Below are 16,421 nucleotides of genomic sequence, written 5' to 3'. Positions count from 1 at the left end.
TATTGGTCTGAACATAGACACAAAAATCATATCTCTTCATCATATCTCTGCCAGATTTGGGTATTAGGCTGGTGCTGGCTTCATGGGATGAATTAGGGAGGAGTCCCTGCTCCTCTGTTTTCTGTAAGTTTTAGTAGGATTGGTACTAGTTCTTCTTTGTATGTCTCATAGAATGTGGCTGTGAATCTATCTGGCCCAGGGCTTTTTATGGTTGGTAGGGTTTTTTTTTGTTTGTTTTACTGATTCAATTTCAGAGTTTGATGTTGGTCTATTCAGGACTTCAATCTCTCTGATTCAATCTTGGGAGATTGTTTCCAGGAATTGATTGATTTCTTCTAGATTTTCTAATTTGTGTGCATAGAGTTGTTCATAGTTTTCTCCAAGGATCTTTTGTATTTCTGTAGGATCAATTGTAATGTCATCTTTGTTATTTCTATTGTACTTATTTGGATCCTCTCTCTCTCTCTCTCTGTCTCCTCCTGCTTTGTTAACCCAGCTAGCAGTCTATCAATCTTACTTATTTTTTCAAATAGCCTATTCTTGGTTTCACTGATCTTCCATATGGATTTTTGCATCTCAATTTCATTAAGTTTTTCTTTAATTTTAGTTATTTCTTTTCTTCTGCTAGAGTTGGGGTTGGTTTGTCCTTTTTTCATAGTTCCTTTAAATGCAAAGTTACATTGTTAATGTGAGATCTTTCTAGCTTCTTGATGAAGGCATTTATGGCTATAAACTTTCCTCTTAACATTGCTTTGGCTATATCCCAGAGGTCTTCATAAATTGTGTCCCTATTTTCATTAATTCCAAAGAATTTGTTAGAGTAGCCAAAACAGTGTGGTACTGGTACAAAAACAGACACATACATTAATGGAACATAATAGAAAATTCAGAAATAAGGCTGCACGCCTACAACCATCTGATCTTCAACATGGCTGACAAAAACAAGCAATGGAGAAAGGACTCTCTATTCAATAGTGCTGGGATAACTGGTAGCCATATGCAGAAGAATGAAACTAGACACTTACCTTTCACCATATACAAAAACTAACTAAAAATGGATTAAAGATTTGAACATAAGACCTCAAACTATAAAAATCGTAGAAGAAAACCTAGGAAATACCCTTATCAACATTGGCTTTGGCAAAGAATTTATGGCCCAGTTCCCAGAAAGAACTGCAAGAAAAACAAAAATTGACAAGTGGGACCTAATTAAACTAAAGATCTTCTGCACAGCAAGAGAAACCATCAAAAGAGTAAACAACCTACAGAATGGGAGAAAATATTCACAAACTATGCATGTGACAAAGGTCTAATATCCAGGATATATAAGAAACTTAAATCAACAAGCAAAAAACAAATAACTCCATTAAAAAGTGGGCAGAAGACATGAAAAGACACTTCTTAAAAGAAGGCATACAAGTGTGGCCAACAGACATGAAAACATGCTCAGCGTCACTAATCATCAGAGAAATGCAAATAAAACCACAATAAGATACCATTTCACACCAGTAAGAATGGCTATTATTAAAAAGTCAAAAAACAACAGATGCTGGCAAGGCTGTGAAGAAAAGGGAACATTTATACATTGTTGGTGGGAATGTAAATTAGTTCAACCACTGTGGAAAGCAGTTTGGAGATTTCTCAAAAAACTTAAATACAGAGCTACCTTTGACCCAGCAATCCCATTACTGTGTATATATTCAAAGAAATATAAATCATTCCACCATAAATACACATGCTTGCATATGTGCATCACAGCACTATTCACAATAGCAAAGATGTGGAATCAACCTAGGCACTCATCAACAGTGTACTGGATGAAGAAAATGTGCTACATAAACACCATAGGATAAAAAATAATGAAATCATGTCCTTTGAAGCAACGTGGATGCAGTTGGAGGCCTATCCTAAGTGAATTAATGCAGGAACAGAAAACAAAATACCACATGTTCTTACTTATAAGTGAGAGCTAAACACTGAGCACACATGGACATAAACGCAGGAAAGATAGATACTGCAGACTACTAGAGGGGGAAGGGAGGGAGGGGGCATGGGTTGAAAAACTACCTATTGGGTACTGTGCTTATGCCTGGGTCCAATTTACCCATGTAACAATCCTACACATGTATCCTCTTAATGTAAAATAAAAGCTGGAACTTTAAAAAAAGAAAAGGCACTCAATTAAGCATGCATCCTATTTACCTGTTCAGCCAAAAGACTGATTAATGCAGCACTTGAGAGATTCCACCTCACACAGAAAATCAGGAATATTATAGATAAGAGCCAAGAAAGACTTTGTTGGTCTGAAGTACTGCCAAACCAATGCCTTCAGGCCCTTACCACACCTTCAACCTAGACCACACCTTTAGAACCTTGGCATTTCCATAATTAAGACATCCACTTCTGCCTTCCCTTTCAAGGTTTTCTCAATAACTCTTAGAAAATCAAGATGGAGAGCTGGCAGTGCTGACTGATGGTCTGACATTCCAGTGTAGGCAGATGGCAACATGAAGACCCAGAGCATACCTTCCTGGGTGTTTTCAGTCACTGAAACCCCATGCTACCCATGGCAGCAGAAGAGCAATTCCAACCAGCAAAGCCCTGGGCAGAATCATGAAGGTCCTCCCTTGCCCTTTCCTATCCTTGACCCAAGAAATCCCTTCTCACCATCAGAACTCCAGAGCTTTCTAGCTAATCTCTACATATGCAAAGCTCCTCACTGCAAGACTGAAGACTGACTTTCCCAGGACAATTGTTTCCACAGTTATTTCTTCCCAATGACAACATAAGTTATAGATGACTGACATGTTTAACACTCCTCCCTACTTCACTATTTTTATTATGGGTTAAAAAATAAACATCCTGAGGCATTTTTGAATAGGAATCTGCAACCCAAAGGAAGAAGACATATGGAAGGGGCCTGGCAGTTGTGTCTACAGGTCATCAGTCTGCATGACCTCAACCCCCCGAGTTGCCTCTCTGGTCACAGCCCAATGGCCTGGTCAAAGAAGACCTGGGCTTTGTGGGGATGATTGGCCAGCCGCATCACTTAGCCCTCAGTTGCCTGGCAACCCATGTCTGAGGTATACTGGCCCAGATTTGGGTTCAGGTGATAAGGGGATACTTAGATCATTGCAACTCCCCCAGCTGAGGCAAAGTGGTCATGAAGAAGACTAGAGGATGCTGTGGATTCAATCTGACTCAATATTCTGAGTGTTTGTGTGCTGGGGGCAGAAAGGTGCCTGGTGAGGCCTGTTTCTGGTCAGTCCTAATTGTATACTGAGTGTATCTGACCTCTTCTGGTTTACCTCTCTTAGAGTAGACCACATAGAGTCTTCATACAGTTCTGTACATAGCAGAATATTCTGGAAATGCCTTGGACATAAACATACCTCAAGGCCTTGCCTAGGGTGGATATACTTCCCAAGAACTGCTCAAAATGTAACCCAATCTCCGGCCAAAAGTTACATGGCCCTCCAGCAAACAGACTGAAGTCCATCCTCCTGTGGCCTTCATAAGCTGGCCGTTAGCTCTCCTGCTTGCTGCAACCCTGCCCTGACCCGCATCCACCCAGCTTCTCTCCTTACTCACACCACACCGGCACTTTGGCCCTCACTCAATCATGCTATTCTGTCTCTCTGGAAAGGCCCTTCCACACCGCAGCTGCCAGTCAAAGAGGCACACCTCCTTCAGAACCTGACTCAAAGCCACTTCTTCCTTGAAGGGAAATGTTGACTCCTCCTGGAATAGCTCTCTGGCTCTACTTGGAAACCCTGCCTAGCCTCCACTTCTACTTTCATCCTCTCATGGCAGGTTGTGATAATTACAGCACTCAGCACAGTTGTCTCATATGAGCCTTGTCCACATGAGTGTCAAAGGAACTGTGCATTTTACAATGCTGATTTCCCCCATTCTTCCACTTGGAATGAATGCATCCCAGCATTCCTCTCATTTTAACAAGTTCTTTTCACTCTCCTCTATGGATTCATACCTTTGTTGGTACTATATTAACAGGCCCCTCTTTACTCAAGCCATTTTTATCAGTACATGTAGTCTTTCTCCTGATCTAGACATGATTAATGTCATTTTTTCTGTGTGCTCATTCTTCTCCATCCCTAGAAAGCAAGGTGCTCTGTGTAGTGGGGTTTAATAACACAGGGCCGTATCATCGATCACCGTCTGAGTTCTTCACAATTATGACATGCATCTCAGAAAAATGCCTTGAGAAGTCTAGATGGAAACCAATGCCCCATGGAAACATATAAATATTTTATCAGGCTCCGAACAAGACTCTTGCTCATGAATGTTTAAACCCCTCAGTAGCATAATGCTCAGAGGCTGATTAGAGTCAACTTGTGCTGGGATGGGGAAGCTGAGAGGAGGAGGGAAATACAACAGTGATGGCAGCAGGCATTCTACAGTGTCTCTTTCAAGGATTTAAAGCACTTAAGAGTGCACTGGAAGGCTCGCTAATTTGTCAGACACTCATTTTCCAAGTGCTCTCCCTCTAAAGTGGGAAGCAGGTCAGCTCCCAGTGGAGCTGTCTAGAGCGAGCACTGGCTGGGGTGCATGCAAACTGCTATATCAGTCACAGCCCCCATAACCTTGCCATACTTCTCTCTGCATTGGTGGCACAAAGAAGATTTTCATATAAAGTAGAGAAGACTCAAGATGAGGCAGACCCTTTATAGGTTCACAGCAGCTTTGTTCAAAATTGTCACAAACTGGCAACAACCCAAGTATCTATCAACAAGAGAACGGATAAACACATGGTCAATATTCATACAATGAATACTACCTTGGAATAAAAAGAAATGAACTACTGATACATGTAATGGCACAGATGAATATCACAGACATTGTGTAGGGCAAAAAGAAGCCAAACACAAGAGTGCATACTGTGTAACTGCAGTTATATGAAGTTCAGGAACCAGCAACACTAATCTATGACATTAGAAATCAGAACAAGGTTTGCTGCTTCTGTATGGTGGGGGTGACTAGAAAGAGACATGAGGAAAAGTTCTGTGACTGAAATATTTTATGTCTTGTTTGGGATGTGGGTTTGTCAAAACTGGCCCAGCTATTAGCATAAGATTCAGCTGAGAAGTGCTGTGAGGATAAAAGAGGCCACTGATCTCCAGGGTCATCATTTACCTATCAAATATTGATTAACTTGAATTACGAATTACCTCAAAGGACTTCTAGTATTTTACCAAGGGTTCTGCCACCCTTATGGGAGTCAATGCTTTATTTGTGTAATTTAATTACCTAATTAATCCAACAGTTATTTATTAATTGCTCATAATATACTAAATAGGAACACAGCCATAAATAAGACAAAAAAATTCCTTGTCTTGATGGAGTTTACATTAGAGTGGGGAATATGCCCAATTAACAAGGAAATACATATACTATATAGTGTCAGGGAGTGCTAAGTGCCATGAAGAAGGATAAAGCAGGGTCAGAAGACAGGGAGTGACCACAGGCTGTTTTAGATCAGGTGGCCATCATTCTGGAGAGTATGAAAAGAAACTGGAATGAGCTGAGAAAAGAAGCAGTGGCAGTGTCTGAAGGAAGAGTGTTCAGGCAGAGGGAAGAGCAAGGACGATGGTAAGCAAGAGGACAGGCATAGAATATGAGGGCACCAGACCAAATCACAAGCCCTGGTGGAGAGTTGAATGTTATTCACGGTGTGAGGGGAAGCCACTGGAGGGTGTTAAGCAGGAGAGTAATATCATCCAACTGACTGACATTTTAAGAATGGGAAAAGGAAGGCAGTTAAGGGGTCTGCTCAAGATTCTTATGGGAAAGTCAGAAGAATAAGACCTATATTTTTTTTCTTAAAATGTTAATATCCTTCACACATCTATAGTTGAAATACCTTCTGATTCAAGCTCTGTCCAGGACCAGACCACATATGTCTGGATTCTAAACACTGATTTTTATTAACAAGTTTGTTTTAAGATAATAAGTTTATAAAATGAGAGGTAGATAACATCTCTGTATGTCTAAAATTTTTCATAATAAAGCACTGGAGAAAAAAGGTGAGATAGTGATTTGTATCCTTTATCAGGCAAAATTCATCAGCAACTAAACATGAATGTTCTGATTCTCAAGTCCTCTGCAAAATAAAGGCTCTGATTTTTTTTTTTAACTAAATGTAGAACATTCCCTTCAACCCCCAAATCCACCTCTGCAGCCCAAGTCAGTCCATGTTGTACTGCTTCTGCGGCATGTCAGAGCCTCTGGCTTCTTTCCTTTCTCCCCCTTCCCCCAATTAATCTCTGAAACCTACATGAGAATGGAATAAAATGCAAATTCAGGGAGAAGGATGCAGCTTTCAGAGAAGGCCTCATCCTCCTCCTACCCTATATGGAAATTCCCTTATGATTAAACAACAAAAATGGAAATATTAAAACCCTCAGCTGAAAACAAACACTTAAGCACCTATTCTCCTTTCCAGAGAATCTGTTTCCCTCAATCATTATTTTTCCACTCTTTTGAGAGCCTTCTAGGCTGGAAGTTGTTTCATCTCACCCATCTTGGGTCTCTCCTAGGTCTCATTTCTGCCTTCACCAGGCTTGAAGTTCTATATCCCCAGGCTATCAGAACTTTGACTCTGACCAGGCTCAATTCTAGACTTCACTGGGGAATGGGGAGAAGCTAAAAGCTGGGGGTGGAAGAGAAGGTGAAACAGAGGGAACATTCCACAGACAGTAGTGTCCCTGAAGGGGAATTAGGCTGGCAAAATGGGGACCAGAAAGCCACCTCTATTCCTCACAAGGGACCCCTAACTCAAGCAAAGCCTGCTAAAGCACTTTATTCTCCAGACTCAAATTGCCTTAACCTATGAGCAAACGCTTCCTCAGCCATTTATCCGCAAGCGCATTTGCCCCACCTGCAGCAATGAAAGAAGCACTGTTTTTGCAAGCCGGGCTGCTACCCAGACTGCGAGGAGGCACTGTGCAGAATTCAGCCACTGGTGGAGAAAAATAAGTTTTCTTTGCAGGCCTTGCTGCCTAATACAACTATATCAACAATTTCTCCCGCTGTGTAACCCCCATCTGAAAATCTTTCCCTTTTATCTAGGATGCAAAAATGTAATGTTATCCTCCATATTCTGGTTTAAAGAACTACACCAGGAAAGACATTTCATGATAGGCTAGGACATCATTTACCTCTAATTCAAGCATGCATGTACCTAGAAAATCAACAAAGGGGTAAGTTATGCCATGTCATGACTTCTCTTCCCAGATTTCTATCCTGAAATCTTAACAAAATTCGATTTTAAAAACCTCAAGGTTTGTATTCTTCATGAGTACATGGATACCTTGAGTTCTACCTAGAGGCCTCTAGTGTCTGACAGAGCTAACTTGGAAAGGGCTGCGTGACAGGGTACAAGGATGCTCCAGCTTCCAGGTGACTCCCTCATGCCCAGAAGCAAGGCAGTTCAACAGACGCAGTGCAATACAACTGTCCCTTTTCAGGACTTTGCAATCCCCATGGGGGAGCCCACCGTGCCCGACACTCTGCACCCTGGGGGTGAACATGCCCTGCAAAGCAGATTCGGCGTGAGGAGACTCTGGAAAGTCTACAGGCGGTGGGAAACTGTTCCGGGATCTCTCATTTTCAGCACAGCCGGTCGCTTATTCAGCAGAAAACCCAAGGCCCCATCTTCACACCAAATTACAGTACTCTCCCGTCTCTTCCACTGAAATTGCCACTCGCATCCCTGATGCGTGACCCGTGCTCACCTCAAGTTCCTAAGAGAGTTTCTTTACCGGTTCCAAACAAACTGCCCAGATTCTGGAATGGAGAGAAAGCCCCTCCCCCTTTCCACTTTCACTTAATAAAGTGTTTGAAGTTTTGTGGATCCTTAAGGTCGCTGTGCTCACCTCATCAGTGTCGGACCGCCGAGAAGCGCCAAGCCCGCTTCTATGTGCAGGACGCCCACGGTCCCCCGGCGTCTCGCGCGTTCGCGCGGCTGGAAGGGGCGGGAAGGGGCGGGCCGGGGCAGAGACAGGAGCCCGCGCCCATCGCCGCGCCGGGAGCCTGGCGTGGAGGCGGCGGGACGACGGCGCCGGCCTCTGAGGTGTGCGCGGGGCGCCGGGCGCCTCTGGCCGGGGCACTGGCTGAGCCACGCCTGCCCGCCCCTCCCTGGCGCCGCCCGCGTGGCGCGCCTCGACCCCGCTCTCCCGCGAGGGCCGGGAGGGCTCCGGGACCTTGCAGACTCCACGCGCCTCACGGCTCCTCCAGCTCCTCGGATCTTTCTCCTTGCTTCGCCGCCGAGTCCCCTGGGGCGGCCCCGCCTCCGGCCGTCTCCTCAGAGACCTGCCCTGGGGGGCGCCTTCCCCTCAGCGCCCCTTCCCGGGCCTCGAGCCAGCGGCTGCCGCAGGGGCTGGCCCCCGGGCGAGGAGCTTCAGGTTCAGGTCCCTAGCCGGCCTCGGTAAGGAGACTGGAAGGACTCTCCGCGAATGCTCATTTTTATTTATGGAGTGGGGTCGGAGTTACCACTTAGTTTTCTTATTTTATACTCTCTGGGGTTGCCAAATTCTTTACGTTGAGTTTTTGCTTCTTTTATAATCAGAAAGACAAGTACGTTTCTTTTTCCAAGAATGCTAACAAGAGGCCACAAACAAGATGTTCGCACCCAGCCCACTGTCATCTGCTTAAAAATATGTGTGAGATGTTGTGTTTAAGACACCCTCAAGGAGAAACATAGAGGGGAGACCTGGAAATGGTCCTGGGAATCCACTTAGACTTTCCAAATTGTATTTGTTTCATTTATTTTAAAATCTCAGACCTATTTATGTGCATTAGGACATTCCACATTTTTACAACTGCCCAGAGAAAATCTTTGGTTGTAGAGGACGAGAAGAGAGAGGCCAGGTCCGCAGACCCCACTGTGACAAGACAGTGGCGACATTCTTAACTGTTTTACACATTGTGATACCCAAAGACTTCTTTTCACAGGATTCTACTGAGGGGGAAAACAAGAGGAAGAAAGAAGGATAGACAAGGTTTTCCTCAAGGCAGTAAGCAAAAAGCTGGTTTCTCAGGAGAAAGAATTATGTCTGAGATTTTACCCAGGACTCTCCAGATCTCTCATTCTACACAGCCGGACACTTTCATTTGGAACGTGCAGAAACTGATGAGGACCATCTCTCTCCTCCCTGGGGGCTGCCTGAGTTAAAAAGGACTGGGTCCATCTTTTTTCCGTAGGAGAGCTGACTTCAGAGTCTAGAGCCAAATCTTCACTTCTATGGCTCTAGATTGAGGATTTGCCCTTCTGATCTCTGTGGGGCTTTTTTTTTTTTTTTTTTTTTTTAACCTGGGAATTCCCCTGGGCTCTTCGCCTGTTATTCTCATCAACCCCTCTCTATATTCTGCAAGATTTTGAAATCTTTCTCCCAGCTTGGCCCCCACCTCCAATCCCAGTGTTCTCTTTTCTCAGATTGGAGTATTTCCAACCCCTCAGTTGCCAGGCACTGAAAGTTTTCATCTTCCAGGCCTGCCATGTTTACCTCTGAGATGTTTCTGGCAACTGTCCACTTCTCTGCATTCTCACACTGCTGCTCTTGATAAGCTTCGATTATCTGGGGCTGAATTGTTTCAATAATTTCCTAACTGATTTTCTTGCCTCCTATCTGTCCCCACTACCAACATAGACTTAAGAATGTCACTCTCTTGACAAAACAAGCCAACATCCTCTATCCTCTGTCCCACTCCCAAACCTGCAGTAACTTTCCTGTGCAATTGTAATACACTGTAAACTTTCATAAGGATGGGGAGTGGCCAAGATGGCTGACCAGAAGCAGGTAATGTATGTGGCTCTCACGGAGAGGAACAGAAGGGATGAGTAGATACAACACCTTCAACTGAAACATCCGGGTACTCTCATTGGGATTAATCAAGGAAACAACTTGACCCACAGAGAACAAGGAAAAGCAAGACAGGACAACAGCCCACCTGGGAGCAACAGGGAACCAGGGGATCTTCCCCCGCCCAGGGAAGTGGTAAGTGAATGAGCGACCCCGGAAACCATGCTTCTCCCACAGATCTTTGCAACCCTCCTGTCAGGAGATCTCCTTGTGAATCCACTCCACCAGCAGCAGAGCCTTCAGTCTTCATTCTGGCAGACAGGGCTACATGGAGTCTCAGCAGAGCAGTCACTCAGGCATGTGTGGAGACCCTGGAGCCTTAGCTATTTGGGCGTTCTGGCAAAAGTAGCTGCATCTCCCACAAAGAGGGAGTTTAGACTCCCGTTCATACACCTAGGAAAGAGGCTGAATCCAGAGGGCTGAGCAGCAACAGCCCACAGGGCCCACTTCCACAACACCTCACACAAGACAAGACCCACTGGCTTGGAATTCTACCCAGCTACCAGTAGCAACATAGCACCTGCCTAAGGAGGAGCTCCCAGGGGAGGGGTAGGCCAACATCTTTGCTGTTCAGGAGCTTTAGCTGTTCCAGCCTTCAGGGTTTGGAGAGTCTGAGACGACCTGGGGCGGTAAGGATGCCCCAGCACAGCACAGCTGTTCTACCAAAATGTGGCCAGACTGCTGCTTTAATTGGGTGCCCAATCCCATTCCTACTCACTGGATGTGACCTCCCAACCAGGGCCTCCAGCCACCCCGCCTGAGCTCTTCAGCTGTGACAGAGATCTGAAATCCCCCTGGGATGGCACTCTTAGAGGGAGGGATGGGCTGCCATCTTTGCTGTTTGGCTGACTTAGCTCTTCCAGCCTTTGGGTTGTGGAGTGTCTGAGGTGACCAGGAGCTGAAGTGGACCCCCAGCACAGCACAGCTGCTATACAGAAATGTGGCCAGACTGCTTTTTTAAGTGTGCCCCATCCTGTTCCTCTTCATTAGGTGGGACCTCCCAACCAGAGTCTTCAGCCACTTCCTACAGGTGCCTTTGGGCCAGCAACAGGTCCATACCTCCCTGGGACAAAGCTCCCAGGGGGAGGGACAGGCTGCCATCTTTGCTGTATCACACCCTTCACTGGTGACACCTCCAGGTTCTGGAAAATCTGAGGTGACTAGAGACTGGAGCAGGCCCTAGGCATACCAGAGCAGCCCTATAGAAAAGTGGCCAGACTGTTTCGTGGGTGCCCATTCCCATATCTCCTCACCAGGCAGGTCCTCCAGGCCTCGGCCTCCAGCCACTCCCCACCAGAGCTATCCAGCCAATACCAACTCAGTGACTCCCAGGACAGTGCCTCCAGGGGCAACTGAAAGCATCTTAGCCACTGCCTCTGTTGTGGAACTCCCCTTGCCACCCTTGGACTAAAGAAGGAGCAAAGACCCTAAGTGCCTTTTCCATACCAACAAGCTGCAGTAGACCCAAGGAAAGGAGGCCAGTCCGTCTCCCATGGGTTCCACACTGCTCACCAGGCAGGGAACCCCTGGCTTGGGTCCAAAGCATGAACCCTCCATCTTGGGCTGATTGCACTGAGCAATTGGTAACCTGCATTTCTCTGGGAGTAGAGCCCCCAGGAGTCAAGCAAACGACTCTCGGCCACAACACCTACTAAGATGAGCCTCTGCTACTTCTAAGCTGGGGAAGGAACATAAACACTGAGATCACTCCAGAGCTGCAGTGGGCAGTCCAGGGGTGCTAAGTCGTGAACTACAGCCAGCACTCAAGGGGGAGAGGAACCCACACTTTCGGAGCACTGAGAGGGAACACAGCTGCAACTGTGAAGAAACATACAGGAGCAGGAGTCTACCAATTGACCAATAAGCCTAAGTGTCACCTGCAGGATCACACCCCAAAGCTTCAACACGAAAAATATTTCACTAACATACCCACCTCTGAAACCAGAGACAAGAAGTCAGCTTCAAATAAAGACCCTGCAGAAAGCCTCAGCACAGTGAAAACATCCAAAAAAAAAGTCTATTGACTGTAGTCAATCTATGTTGCAGTCAAATGAACACCCACATGCAGAGATGAGAAAGAACCAATGCAAGAACTCCGGTTACTCAAATGGCCAGAGTATCATACATCCTCCAAACGATCACACCAGTTCTCCAGCAAGAGTTCTTAACCAGGCTGAACTGGCTGGAATAACAGAAATAGAATTCAAAATATGGATAGGAACAAAGAGATCATCAAGATTCAGGAAGATGGCAAAACCCAATCCAAGGAAAATAAGAATTACAATAAAGTAATACAGGTGCAGAAGGATGAAATAGCCAGTATGGAAAAGAACCTAATGGGTCTGACAGAGCTGAATAACACAATACAAGAATTTCACAATGTGGGCCAGGTGCAGTGGCTCATGCCTGTAATCCCAGCATTTTGGGAGGCTGAGGTGGGCAGATCACCTGAGGTCAGGAATTCGAGACCAGACTGGCTAATATGGTGAAACCCCATCCCTACTAAAAATACAAAAATTAACCAGGTGTGGTGGTAGAGGTGACAGCGTGCTGGCAGCCCTCACAGCCCTTGCTCACTCTCGGAGCCTCCTCGGCCTTGGCGCCCACTCTGGCTGCGCTTGAAGAGCCCTTCAGCCCGCCGCTGCACTGTGGAAGCCCCTTTCTGGGCTGGCCAAGGCTGGAGCCAGCTCCCTCAGCTTGCGGGGAGGTGTGGAGGGAGAGGCGCAGGCGGGAACTGGGGCTGGCCCCCGTGGCGCTTGTGGGCCAGCACGAGTTCCGGGTGGGCATGGGCTCTGCGGCCCCGCACTCGGAGCAGCCGGCCGGCCAGCCCCACTGGCCCCAGGCAGTGAGGGGCTTAGCACCTGGGCCAGCAGCTGCTGTGCTCAATTTCTCACCAGGCCTTAGCTGCCCCCCTGCAGGGCAGGGCTCAGGACCTGCAGCCCGCCATGCCTGAGCCTTCCCCCACCCCCCCACCCCTGCCATGGGCTGCTCGACGAGCACCGCCCCCTGCTCCATGGCACCCAGTCCCATTGACCGCCCAAGGGCTGAGGAGTGTGGGCACACAGCACGGGACTGGCAGGCATCTCCACCTGCGGCCTGGTGTGGAATCCACTGGGTGAAGCCAGCTGGGATCCTGAGTCTGGTGGGGTCTTGGCTAATCTTTATGTCTAGCTAAGGGATTGTAAATACACCAATCAGCACTCTGTGTCTAGCTGAAGGTTTGTAAACACAACAATCAGCACCCTGTGTCTAGCTCAGGGTTTGTGGATGCACCAATCAGCACTCTGTATCTAGCTAATCTAGTGGGGACTTGGGGAATCTTTATGTCTAGCTAAGGGACTGTGAATGCACCAATCAGCACTCTGTGTCTAGCTCAGCATTTGTAAATACACCAATCGACACTCTGTATCTAGCTAATCTAGTGGGGACATGGAGAACTTTTGTGTTTAGCTCAGGGATTGTAAACGCACCAATCGGCACCCTGTCAAAATGGACCAATCAGCTGTCTGTAAAACAGACCAATTGGCTCTCTGTAAAATGGACCAATCAGCGGGATGTGGGTGGGGGCCAGATAAGGGAATAAAAGCAGGCTGCCTGAGCCAGCAGTGGCAATCCACTTGGGTCGCCTTCCACGCTGTGGAAGCTTTGTTCTTTCGCTCGTTGTAATAAATCTTGCTGCTGCTCACTCTTTGGGTCTACACTGCCTTTATGAGCTGTAACACTCACCACGAAGGTCTGCAGCTTCACTCCTGAAGCCATTGAGACCAGGAACCCACCGGGAGGAACCAACAACTCCAGACGTGCCGCCTTAAGAGCTGTAACACTCACCATGAAGGTCTGCAGCTTCACTCCTGAGCCAGCGAGACCACGAACCCATCAGAAGGAAGAAACTCCAAACATGTCCGAATATCAGAAGGAACAAACTCCAGACATGCCGCCTTTAAGAACTGTAACACTCACCCCGAGGGTCTGCGGCTTCATTCTTGAAGTCAGTGAGACCAAGAACCCACCAATTCCAGACACAGTGGCAGGTGCCTGTAGTCCTAGCTACTAGGCTGAGACAGGAGAATCACTTGAACCTGGGAGGTGGAGGTTGCAGTGAGCCATTGCACTTCAGCCTGGGTGACAGAGAAAGACTCCATCTCAAAAAAAAAAAAAAAAACAACAAAACAGGCTGGGTGCGGTGGCTCATGCCTGTAATCCCAGCACTTTGGGAGGCCGAGGTGGGTGGATCACCTGAGGTCAGGAGTTCAATACCAGCCTGGACAACATGATGAAACCCTATCTCTACTAAAAATACAAAACTTGGCTAAAAAATTAGCTGGGCGTGGTGGTGCACACCTGTAATCCCAGCTGCATGGGAGGTTGAGGCAGGAGAATCGCTTGAATCCAGGAGGTGGAGGTTGCAGTGAGTCAATATTGCACCATTGCACTCCAGCCTGGGTGACAGAGTAGGACTCCATCTCAAAACAAAACAAAACAAAAACAACAACAACAAAGAATTTCACAATGCAATTACAAATATTAACAGCAGAGTAAACCAAGCTGAGGAAAGAATCTCAGAACTTGAAGACTGGTTCTCTGAAATAAGACAGTCAGACAAAAATCAAGAAAAAAAGAATAAAAAGGAATGAACGAAACCTCTGAGAAGTATGGGATTATGTAGAGTCCAGATCTATGAATCATTGGCCTGCTTGAAAGGGAGAGGGAGAAAGCAAACAACTTGGAAAATATGTTTCAAGATATCGTCCATGAAAACTTGCCCAACCTTTGCTAGAGAGGCCAACAGTTAAATTCAGGAAATACAGAGAACTTCTGCAAGATTCTACACAAGAAGAACATCCTCAAGACACATAATCATCAGATTTTCCAACGTTGAAATGAAAGAAAGAATGTTAAAGGCAGCTAGAGAGAAAGGGCAGTTTATCTACAAAGGGTTCCCACTCAGGCTAACAGTGGGCCTCTCAGCTGAAGCCCTATAAGCCAGAAGAAATTGGGGGGTCTATATTCAACAATTTTTTTTTTTTTTTTTGAGATGGAGTATCACTGTGTCGCCCAGGCTGGAGTGCAGTGGTGCAATCCCAGCTCATTGAAACCTCCGCCTCCCAGATTCAAGTGATGTGCCTGCCTCAGCCTCCCAAATAGCTGGGATTACAGACACCTGCCACCATGCCCAGCTAATTTTTGTATTTTTAGTAGAGATGGGGTTTCACCATGTTTGCCAGGCTGGGATATTTAACATCCTTAAAGAAAAAACTTCCACCAAGAATTTCATATCCAGCCAAACTAAGCTTCCTAAGTGAAGGAGAAATAAGATCCTTTTTAGATAAGCAAATGTTGAGGGACTTCATTACCACTAGACCTGCCTTACAAGAGATCTTGAAAGGAGCACTAAATATAGAAAGGGAAAACCACTACCAGCTTATACAAAAACACACTTACACAGACCAGGGTCACTGTAAAGCAGCCACACACACAAGCCAACATAGTAACCAGCTAACAGCACAATGACAGGATCAAATCCACACATATCAATACTAACCTTGAATATAAACTTAAATGCCCCACTTAAAAATGCACAGAGTGGCAAGCTGGATAAGAAAGTAAAACCCAATGGTCTGCTGTCTTCAAGAGATCCATCTCATATGTAATGACGCTCATGGGCTCATAATAAACAGATGGAGAAAAATCTACCAAACAAATGGAAAACAGAAATCAGCAGGGGTTGTAATCCTAATTTCAGACAAAACAATTTCAAACCAACAGAGATTTAAAAAGACAAGGAAGAGCATTCCATAATGGTAAAGGGTTCAATTTAACAAGAAAACCTAACTATCCTAAATATATATGCACCCAACACAGGAGCACCCAGATTCATAAAGCAAGTTCTTAAAGACCTACAAAGAGATACACTGTCACACGGTAATAGTGGGAGACTTCAACACTCCACCGACAGTATTAGACAGATCATTGAGGCAGAAAATTAACAAAGATATTCAGGACCTAAACTCAGCATTGGACCAAATGGATCTGATAGATCTCTACAGAAGTCTCCACCCCAGAACAACAGAACATACATTCTTCTCATTGCCACATGGCACATACTCTCAAATTGACCACATAATTGGACATAAAACATCCTCAACATATGTAAAAGAACTGAAATCATATCATACACACTCTAGGTTCACAGCACAATAAAAATAGAAGTCGGTTGGGTGTGGTGACTCATGCCTGTAATCCCAGCACTTCGGGAGGCCAAAGTGGGCAGATCATGAGGTCAGGAGATTGAGACCAGCCTGATCAACATAGTGAAACCTCATCTCTACTAAAAATACAAAAATTAGCCAGGCGTGGTGGCACACCCCTGTAATCCCAGCTACTTAGGAGGCTGAGGCAGGAAAATTGCTTGAACCCAGGAGGCAGAGGTTGCAGTGAGCCGAGATTGCACCACTGCACTCCAGCCTGGGTGACAGAGCAAGACTCCATCTCAAAGAAAAATAAAATAGAAGTCAACACAATGAAAACTGCTAAAAACCA

The 16,421-nt window shown here is 46.0% G+C and overlaps 1 protein-coding gene across 2 annotated transcripts in view; it reads right to left on the bottom strand.

Moving 5' to 3' along the window:
• The window catches only part of GPR156 (G protein-coupled receptor 156), a 123,505-nt gene extending 114,753 nt beyond the window's left edge, over positions 1-8,752 (bottom strand). For both annotated transcript variants that reach the window (XM_002813242.5, XM_054551432.2), the window contains exon 1: positions 7,896-8,752. The gene's annotated coding sequence lies outside the window, so the exon portion shown is untranslated. The remainder of the gene's footprint in view (positions 1-7,895) is intronic.
• Between the last annotated feature and the right edge of the window lie 7,669 nt (positions 8,753-16,421).

This window comes from Pongo abelii, chromosome 2 (genome assembly GCF_028885655.2).
Source record: "Pongo abelii isolate AG06213 chromosome 2, NHGRI_mPonAbe1-v2.0_pri, whole genome shotgun sequence".
NCBI classification, from domain to species: domain Eukaryota; kingdom Metazoa; phylum Chordata; class Mammalia; order Primates; family Hominidae; genus Pongo; species Pongo abelii.
Note: the sequence above shows the minus strand (reverse complement) of the source record. Positions and strands in the feature narration are given on the sequence as shown.